This window comes from Dipteris shenzhenensis, chromosome 12, assembly GCF_047967505.1.
Source record: "Dipteris shenzhenensis isolate YYH24624 ecotype China chromosome 12, Dip_SZ_1.0, whole genome shotgun sequence".
Classification (NCBI taxonomy): Eukaryota; Viridiplantae; Streptophyta; class Polypodiopsida; order Gleicheniales; family Dipteridaceae; genus Dipteris; species Dipteris shenzhenensis.
The window spans coordinates 33856855-33866733 of record NC_141607.1 but is presented as its reverse complement, the minus strand read 5'-3'; positions in this window follow the sequence as shown (position 1 = coordinate 33866733).

Below are 9879 nucleotides of genomic sequence, written 5' to 3'. Positions count from 1 at the left end.
GCCCATGGGGTGAAATAGAAAGATATGTGCCTAATTTCAAAAGGGTGCAAAGGTACGTGTCACTCTTGTTAGATGGCTAGAGAAGATCAATATTATCCTTAACATCTATCGCTATAAACCAACATAAAATTGCCATAACTTGAGAAACAAGATGAATATCATTCATCAGGACTGCCCTATGAATTTCTACATTTGAGTAATGTTTTCAAGTGTTGTGCAAGCAATTGAATGGTCTGTCCAATAAGCAAAGTTAGTTCCACAAAGTTGATTATTGGAATGATTATTTGTCCATATGTGATCAATTGTTACCCATGTATTGTAGTTGGTGTTTTAATGATTTGGTTCATGTGATGTGTATCCATGAATTCTTGTAGATGGCGTAGTTGTTTACTTTGTTTTTGGAAGTGAATATTGAAGTCACCAACCACATATGTTGGGATTTGTTGTTGTTGTTTTCGAATTATTCATTATAAGTTCTTAGTAAAATTGTTGTTGGTGGTGGTGGTGGAAACGTGAATCAAATTGAACATGTTTAAGGATCTTGTTTGGAAGACAGTAAGTAAGCATTGAGTTCCTTCTTCATGTACGTAGTGGGTTTCTTTAAGGTGTATTTGAAGCCACTGCCTCCAGAGTTCTTGTGCAAATGAGATGATTGTGTCACATTTGTCTGAGAAAATCCATCAGTCTTTAGTAGGACTTACTTGGCAGAGGTTTCCACAGAGGATGACATCCACGTGTCCAAATGATTATGAGTGATTGTGTTTAATCTCACACATTCGCATATCTTTTGCAATGAAGTGTTTTGGCCTTCTAGTGAAATCTAGTCAAGAACAATTTAGGTCCAATGTCTCGTATAGTGGGGAAAGTGTTTGAAGTTTCTCTGTTGTAAATGTTGTGTATGTTGTAGTTATGAGAGGCAAATGCAGCGCTAAATGTATAGTATATCCACCAATGTTAAAGGCTACTATGCCTATGTATGCTAGAAGTAATGCTCTGGGCTTTTCAACGTTTGTTGTTTCATTATGTGAGTAGCGTCGAAGCAATGCTTGAACGATTAATAGTAGTGTGAACGTCTTTATTGTTCTAGCATTACCAGATAAGAATAGATGTACTTTGTTGTTTTTGTTATTTCTTTTTTCCATATGGTATCCTCAATAATGTCTCTACTTCTTGAGGATGCATTACTGTCACTACTTCTTGTTTGAGGATGCATTACTGTCACTACTTCTTGTTTGATGCTCTTGTAATGGAAGTATTGTCTTGTTAAATGTGTCCTTGTTCTTTTCTATAGTTTCTTTATTGTCAATGTATATGTCATGCCATGTTATGTTGTGGATGTTTGAGGATGCATTACTGTCACTACTTCTTGTTTGATGCTCTTGTAATGGAAGTATTGTCTTGTTAAATGTGTCCTTGTTCTTTTCTATAGTTTCTTTATTGTCAATGTATATGTCATGCCATGTTATGTTGTGGATGTTAAGGGATTGCTCATTTTGTTTCAATGGCACATACAGCATGCATAATCCCCTGTAGTAATTCTTAGGGTCCTTTGTTTTGTTGTAATTATTAGAACGTATGACTTTTCCTCTTTTTCTTTTCTTTGTTTTGTTCCCTCCATGATTGTATTTGCTTGCCTATTCTGCAAGGCAAATGCTGTCCAAAATTTTGGGTCTTTTTTTATATTTTGTGACTATGTCATCAAAGTAAATGTCTTTGCTTTCTAGCTGTCAGTGCCACCTCAGTAGCAACATGCGTTCCTCTGGAGGGCTTGTGTTAATGTATGCAAACTCTCAAGTGTTACTTGTAAGTGGTAGAGATAGTGCCAGATATACAGCTTGTTGTGCGCTAAGTGCTATGTATTCAATATTGTGTTTCACATTTTTCGTACGCTTTCATTTGTAGGGGCTTTGGTTCTGATGTATTGGTTTAGTGGGTCCTTTACAGCCTCTATTGTAGCCTTATTTGCTTTTGTGATGTAGGATGTGCAATATGTTGATGCTCCATAAGGGTTTAATATAGATTGTATATCTGTGTTGGCTCCCCATAGTTTTGATAATCTCGGCTGAAGATATTTGTGTATATATCTTTGGGTTCCCTTCGTAAGAAAACAAATGGTTGGCTGGTTTTGGATTAGAGGGCTAAAATGTAGTCATCCTTAGTTAATCCAACGTAATTGAGGAAAGAGTCAAAGTCCATAGTTGTTATGAATTCTTCAAGTGCTTTGAAGATAAGTTTGTGTTGTTCGAGTGTACAATCTCATTCATATGATCTTGTAGAGGTTCTAGTATTCTAGTTTCCCTCATAAGGGATCTTAGGAAATTGAACCTGCAACATTTTTTCTTCCTCAAGCATGTTTTCCTATGTTTATGAATTTGTATGTCCTTCTCTTGTACGCCAAATAGTGAGATGTCAGTTGATATTTATTGATTAATGAATCTAGTGATATCATTTTTGTTGCATTTCTGCAGCATTGGTGGGTCTCTAATCCATATTAATCCATGGTCATGTTAGCTTCCTTGGTTTTGGAATTCAGTGACAAAAAAATAATCTTCAATGTGTCCAATAATTGAGAGATCCTTTTGTAGAAGATGTTTTAATGCTTACATAGTATCACACAGTTGTCACAGGGTCGGAACGAATGAGATCCCTTAACTATGCATTTGTTCTTGTTGTGTTAACCGTAGTTGAAGGGGGTTGCAAGTCTTGCAAGCATTGAACGAGTAGTCCCCAAAGCCTTCACTTGAAGATAGTGTTATGAAAAAAGTGGGTGCTCCGATTTGACGTAGCATTGCAAATATGTTTTTCTTTAATTTGTATTTGTAGTCTATTGACGTTCATAGGCATATGAAGTCCTTGTATCCAATGTTTGATTGCAATAGTTTCTCAATGTTTATGTCAGCTACTACAGCATCCTTTGTGGTTAGTGAGTGGCCTCTTAGTTGTCCCTTACGCATTCTAACCTGAGTTGATGAAATAACTTGTCGCACAATTATTTTCATTGTCTTGAAGAAAAGATTCTCAATTGACATCGCAAATCTCATGTCCTTATTTGCTAGTTCCCATTGTGCTATCATTTGGTATGATGTATTATGTGGGGTTGCATATTGTCTAGGATACCTGTAAAAGAGAGTTGGAAGGTGCGATAGCAATCATTTTGTCCTCAAAGTCCACAACTTGTTGCCCCATCTATATTCCTTGGACTAGAGTGTATGTGTCAACATCATTATCTATGGTTGTTTCCAATGAGGAGCCATCATGTGGTAATCCGTGTGATAGTGTTCTATGTAGGTGATGCGATATGCTCTACCCACATAGCATTTAGTTTCACATTATTGTCTTTGTTGTAAAGTGGTGATTGAAACAACTCATACAAAGCACACACAGTTGAGGTAGGTCTAATGAGCCCACTCATGTAGCTGTGCTCATATTTGAGCTTCCTCTTTTTGGAGACAATTACTGTCGTTGTATCATCGATGAAATGTGGCAACATGTGTTGTGTTTTGTCTGTATCAGTGAACATATTAACCACACTCCCTCGCATACCAAATTGGCCATCATAACACAACTCCCTTGTTTTAGAGAGAGGTATCCTAATGGAGATGAGAGGACCTTCAATGTTGTTTAATAGAGATGTATACATTGTCTGTCTTGGCAAGACCAAGTTCTTTGTTGATAGCAAAGGTAGCTTATGCTTCTTGATTTGTTTTGCACATAATGAACGCAAGCCTCTTTCCTGTGATTCAAATGTTGTTGGTATAATCAAATGCTCTCATAGGAAAGTCCTTGCGAATTTTAATACTGCTGTTTTTCGCAAGCATGCTTTGGAGAATCCTCTATTTTTTGTTTCTATATTTCCTCTATTGTGAACTGTCTCTTCGTTTTCTTTTATTGACTCCTTGTTCTCGACCTTTTGTTCTGTTGCTTTTTTTATTAGTTAAGTTTTCACTCCACACAACATATCTTGTTCTAGTAGTGCTTGCATATAGTGGTGAAACACTGGGAGGATGTCGTGTTTCACCTATGACTATCTGGTGGCATTGCTTATAAGTACTTGTATTAACATCGAAGACATTTTCATCTCCTCCACCCTTAAAAAAAGGACTCTATATGGGGTTTATATGAAACTTGAAAGGTTGGTGATATGTGTGAAAGGATTTCAGTAATTTACAACGTGCATGACACTGTGTTGTGCACATATGTTGCAACAGGGTTGGAACATGTTGTCATGTTATATCTCTTTCATCTATCTTCTCCAAGATCCTAGAAAGTAAGAAGAAATATGATTTGTGGGTTCTGTGACAATTTCCAACCGACTTACATCGCTCGTGAAGCAAGCCATTATAAGTTTGTAGTGGAAGAAATTCGAGCAAGCATGTAATGATGTCCGTGTTACATTTATTAACATCATTAAATGCTTTAGTTTGTAGAAGTCATATCCTTGCAAATGTTTAATATCTTCCATTGTTAACGACTGCCTGTCTATGTTCTTTGTTAGAAGTTACACATCTCAAAGAAACGTTCTCGATGCTAGAAGGATGGTATTTACAATGAATTGTGAGGAGTTTGAAAGGAGCAACCAGTATTACATCTGTTCACCCGTATCCTTAGGAAATCGTTTTTTCTTTCAAATGCACACATGTAGACTACAACGTTATACGGGTTGACCAAAACAACAATGCAAGTGCTCCTTAGAAGGCTACTCTTTACTGCTTAATTGAAGTGTGAATGCTGATGCCATAATTTCTTTGCAATCACCAAAGTGTTGGGGACGAAAACCTTACAAGCACAAGGGTCGGAAAGGTTATTTTTTATTTTTATTTTTTTCTGACCCTTGTGCTTGTAAGTATTTAGTTTTTTGCCCCCAGACTCTTCTTTCTTTTTTCTAAGTAATTACATACACATCTCCTCCCCCCCAATCCTCGTCTTTAAAATTAATATACACATACACATACACACACACACACACACACACACACACACACACACTCTTTTATTTTTATATTTATCGGGTTTAAAATTTGAAAGATGACAGGGCGAGCAAGGAAAATATAGAAGATCCAAGAAGCCTTGAGAATGAGAGTGAGAGTGAGATTCATATTTCATCTATCATTGTATCATCTTCCTGATAGTGAGAGTGCGAGTGAGATAGCTCGGGGCGATCATGTGGTTTGATCTCCATATAAGGAGTCTGTGTCTCCAAAACTATTTGTAAAGCAATTTTGATTCAATGCAAAACCTCTTCATTCTGTATTTCTTTTTTTAATTTTTCTTTGTGAATCTGATCTTGATGTTCAAGGATAGAGCATTACAATTTCTCACTTTTTCTGCAAGGTCGGCTAGCTTTTACAATTGCACTACCAAGATTTGAACACATAACTTTGCACTCATGTTTCAAATTATATACTTGTACACCAACTTCATTTGTCAACATAGTGTGCCACTTGATACACTGTATTTATCTTCTAGTCCTTCTCTCCACCTTGATTTCCACATCCACCTCCTCCTCCTACCCCTTCTCCTCCCCTTCCATCTCGACATCCACATCCACATCCACCTCTGTCACATCCAACTACTCCTCCTCCTCCTCTTGAACATCTCCACCTCCACCTCTCCTCCTATAACTCAACCTTGAATTTTGTCTCTGCTCCTTGACTTTTGTCTCTGCTATACCTCTACTCCTTGACTTTTGTCTTTGCTCTTCCTTCTCCTCCACCTCTATCTCTACCTTCTCCTAAATGTCCCATCTTCTAATCCATCGCTACCATCATTGCTACCTTCTTTTCCCCATCACTGCAACCTTCTTTACCATCACTACCACTGCTCCCATTGTCACCAACACAATGACCACCACCACCTTTTCCTCCACGCATATCTTGTCTGTCATCACTGTCATCTTCTCCAACTTCTCCGTTGTCACCACTCCCATCTCACCATCACCACCACTACATTCTACTCCTCTTCCTCCTCCTTTTTCTTTGTGTTATCTTCCTAATCCCCTCCACCATCCCCTTTTTCTTTGTCATTTCTCTCGGCATCACCTCCAACACCTTCTTCTATTCCCCCCCCCCCCATCCTCCTTTTTCTTTATGTTTTCTTGCTAATCCCCTCCACCATCTCCTTTTTTTTTGTCTTTTCTCTCTCCATCACCTTCACCAACTTCTGATACTTATCCTCCTTCCTCACCCCCCAACCCTAACAAGACCATGCCCTCCTTGTGCACTGCCATTGTATGTTAATTTATATACATATAGTTCATATACATATAATGTATATCTATACCTAATTGTAAATGATTAGCTACTTATATAGATATATATGAAACTTAATTTGATTTATAATATAAACCATATGACAGATTGTACGATATGTAATATATTCAAGAAAGACTGAAGGTCCTTTCACACCTAATCAATTGGACCTACGAACAATCACACCTACTATAACCTCACTCTAACCTAGGAAATTCCACCTACTAAGGTGGTCTTTCCCACACATTAAGCCTATTATCCTCACACCACTCCCTACCTTTTAGGCCTCATAGGCATACTAAAGAATAAGGAGCTCGTTGATAATTTATGCATTCAATGGGATCGAATCTACATCACGTCCTCCCTCCTTAAGAATGCTTCATACTTGAGTGCATTTAAATACATTTTGACCTTTCCCAAAAGTGAAAAGATCATCCCTCAATAGAAGGAAAATACAATGGGGTGGAATAATCCATCAAATCAATACAAACAAGATATAGACATATCAATGGGACACATGAATGGATCATATGTTGGAGGACTGCTGAGGAAGATTTTGCCAATGTCAGGGAGATTGACATGGTTGTCTTGAGATGGATTGTTGAAGGATAAATATCTTCCATAGGAATGTTGGTATCAAAAGCCATGGGTATGACAATGAAACCATATCACAATAATAATAAAAAATTTGTAAAGCTTCTTGGTAGATTTTTTGTCTCATAGTGAAGACAAATTGATGACGTCCTACCACAATGTTGCTTTCTCTTGCTCAAGTACTAAGCTGCCCATACTTATGTATAATAGACTTCATTAAAATGTGATATTTGTTTTAGGCATGTTGGGTTTCTTTACATTGAGCCTCCATTGAGCTCATGCTCACCTTTGTTTTGTAAATTTTAAGGCATACATTGGAAATCTTCCAATAGCAGAGTGTAGACTTTATCTAGTTGAGCATAAGTGAAGGCAAAAATGCTTGAATCAACATCCATCAACTACTCAACAAGGTACTCATTGGCCCAATCCATTATGGATCACATGATTTAATGCATGAAGATTGTGTTACAAAACCAATGTATGACATGTCCAATTCCATGCAAATATATCCACGTGCCTTACAATTGTAAAGGGTCATGCAATTTAAAAGGTTGCCAATAATAAATGGCAAACAAAAATGTAGTAGAGATAAATTGCCCATAATGAATGGCAAACAAACATAAGGCAAAGATAAACTAGAAAAGGTAATGCCTTGCAAAAGTATGGAAGGGCACAGTGCTAATGAGCCAAGTAAAGTGCTAGCTTAGTTGCAACTTTGAAGGGATCTTTGATTCAAATAGATCTAGAGACCCAAAAAAATCTAGAATTGTAACAATTCAAAGCTCTAATTATTCCTTGAAAATTGCTCAATATATAGATGTAGATGTTGAAAGTAGATTATTTATGGTCCACGAAACACACATAGAGCTCAAAATGACCATCTCATAGGTCAAGAACCATGTCACTATCGATGACAATGGAAATTCTGTGAGCCATCATTAGAACAATGCAATCAATGAATGCTTCCCCTAAGAACTTCTAGAGAAGACTATTCATAAAGGTTGTGACTTCATCTAGGACCACGACCCAACTCTATTTAAGTAAAACATGATTAGGGCAAAAGGATTGTCTCTATCCAACACTCCAATTCTCACCTTCATCACTTAACTTAAGCATCCAATTGAGATGGTGTCTTGTGGATCTTCTTTCCTATCTGGCATTGGTTAAGACCAAGCTGATGTCAAAAGTGTGTTATTGTTAAATCAAAGTGTCTTGGTAAAGTAATCTATGACATGCTCTTATTTCAAACAATAAGCAAGTGAATCTCTTCATTTTATACTCTCATGAATGAAGTGATAATGCACTTCAATATGTTTGGTTCTAACATGGAACACTGGGCTCTTTGCAAATAGAATTCTACTCACATGATCTAAAGAGAGAATTGTAGGGTCTTTAGAAAGGTTCTCAATCTTTGAAAGAGTTTTTTGAACCAAATTGCTTCACAAGTAGCATTAGTGGATTCTATGCACTCTACTTTGGTAGAAGACATTGCCATTGTTGGTTGCTTCTTACTTTGCCCTGACAAAGTCATGGACAAAGACTGTGAGCTTGTATCCACTAGTAGATATTCTATCATTTAAATTTTCAGCCCAATCGGCATTAGTGCATCCATGAAATTGTAAGTCCAATGACTTGGCATAATGCATTCCATAATCACATGTGCCCTAGAGTCTCTTTACTGTAATGAAGTCACCAGTCTTCTTTGGATTCTACATGAACTAACTAAAAGTACCTATTGCACATGAGATTTCAAGCCAAGTCATAGTTAGGTAGATCAAGCTATTGATGAGTTGCTTGTACTAATGAGGATTCAAAGCTAAAGAATTGTCAAGCACTAAGAATTTGGGTTTGCATTCCATGGGAGTAGAGCATGGCTTGCAATCATGCAGTGCTTTAGTTATTGTCCATGTACATTTGCCTTAAGAGAGTGTGATATTTGTGTCATCCCTCCATATTTCTATACGTTCCTCACCTTTTAGATCAAAGGTAATATAGAAGTAGCACTATCTACAATCCTTAAGAAATTTGTTATTGTTTGGCCTATTTTTTGCACTTTTAGGATTTTGATTTTGAGTTTTGGCATGGTTTTGTTCTTTATGAGTTTTGATTTTGATCATTTGGCTAACATGAAGAAGGGACACCTCTCTCATGCTTGTACTCCTCGTGCAAGGTAAGAAAGAATTAAGTGAGATTATGTTTCAAACTTGGATAAAATTAAATGAGATTATGTTTCAAATGAGAGAGGCAATGTTACATTTTCCATAAACCCTTCAAAAGAATGGCTACCAATAAAGTTGCAATGCACTTTTGAGGTTTTTAATTGTGTTTATCGACACCATATGAACACCACTAAGGGTCATGACATGGTGGAAGGTCACATAAATAAGTGTACTATGGGAGATTTTGTCTGTGGCTTTGGATATTCACAACAAAGGTCATCTCAATATTAATGTAAATTTTAAAGCTATTAAGGTGTTTATGGATGCCACTAAGGTTCATTAAGATGGTTGTCACTCTATTAAGCTTGGAAGCTATACTTTTTTGAATGTCAATGTAGTTTAGAGCTAAGCATGATGGTTGAAATAGCAGGCTAAACTATCCATCTGACAAATATGAAGGTTTAATAGTCCAACTACTTACAACAATTAGGTTAGTTGTAACCACCATGCATGTGATTGTAGTAGTAAGTGCTACATAATTGGCCAACCATGGCATGCATATCATTGTAGTCCAACTATTTATAACAATCAGGCTAGTTACAACCACCATGCATGCAGTCGTAGTAGTAAGCAATGTACTTGCCAACCATGCTGGTGGTTGGAGCATGAAGCTTGTTGGTCCTATCTAGATTGCCCATTGATTTAGGGATTGGCTTAGTGGGCCAAAGTAATAAGCTTGTTGTGTCGATGAATATGTTTCATGTGTGTATTGTGGGTTTTCTTATATTGAGTTGATGTTCTTAAGCTTGATATCCCCATCTAGCTCACCTCTTGATCTAAGGACTGGTGGTCAAAACAATAATTTTGCTAGATTGATG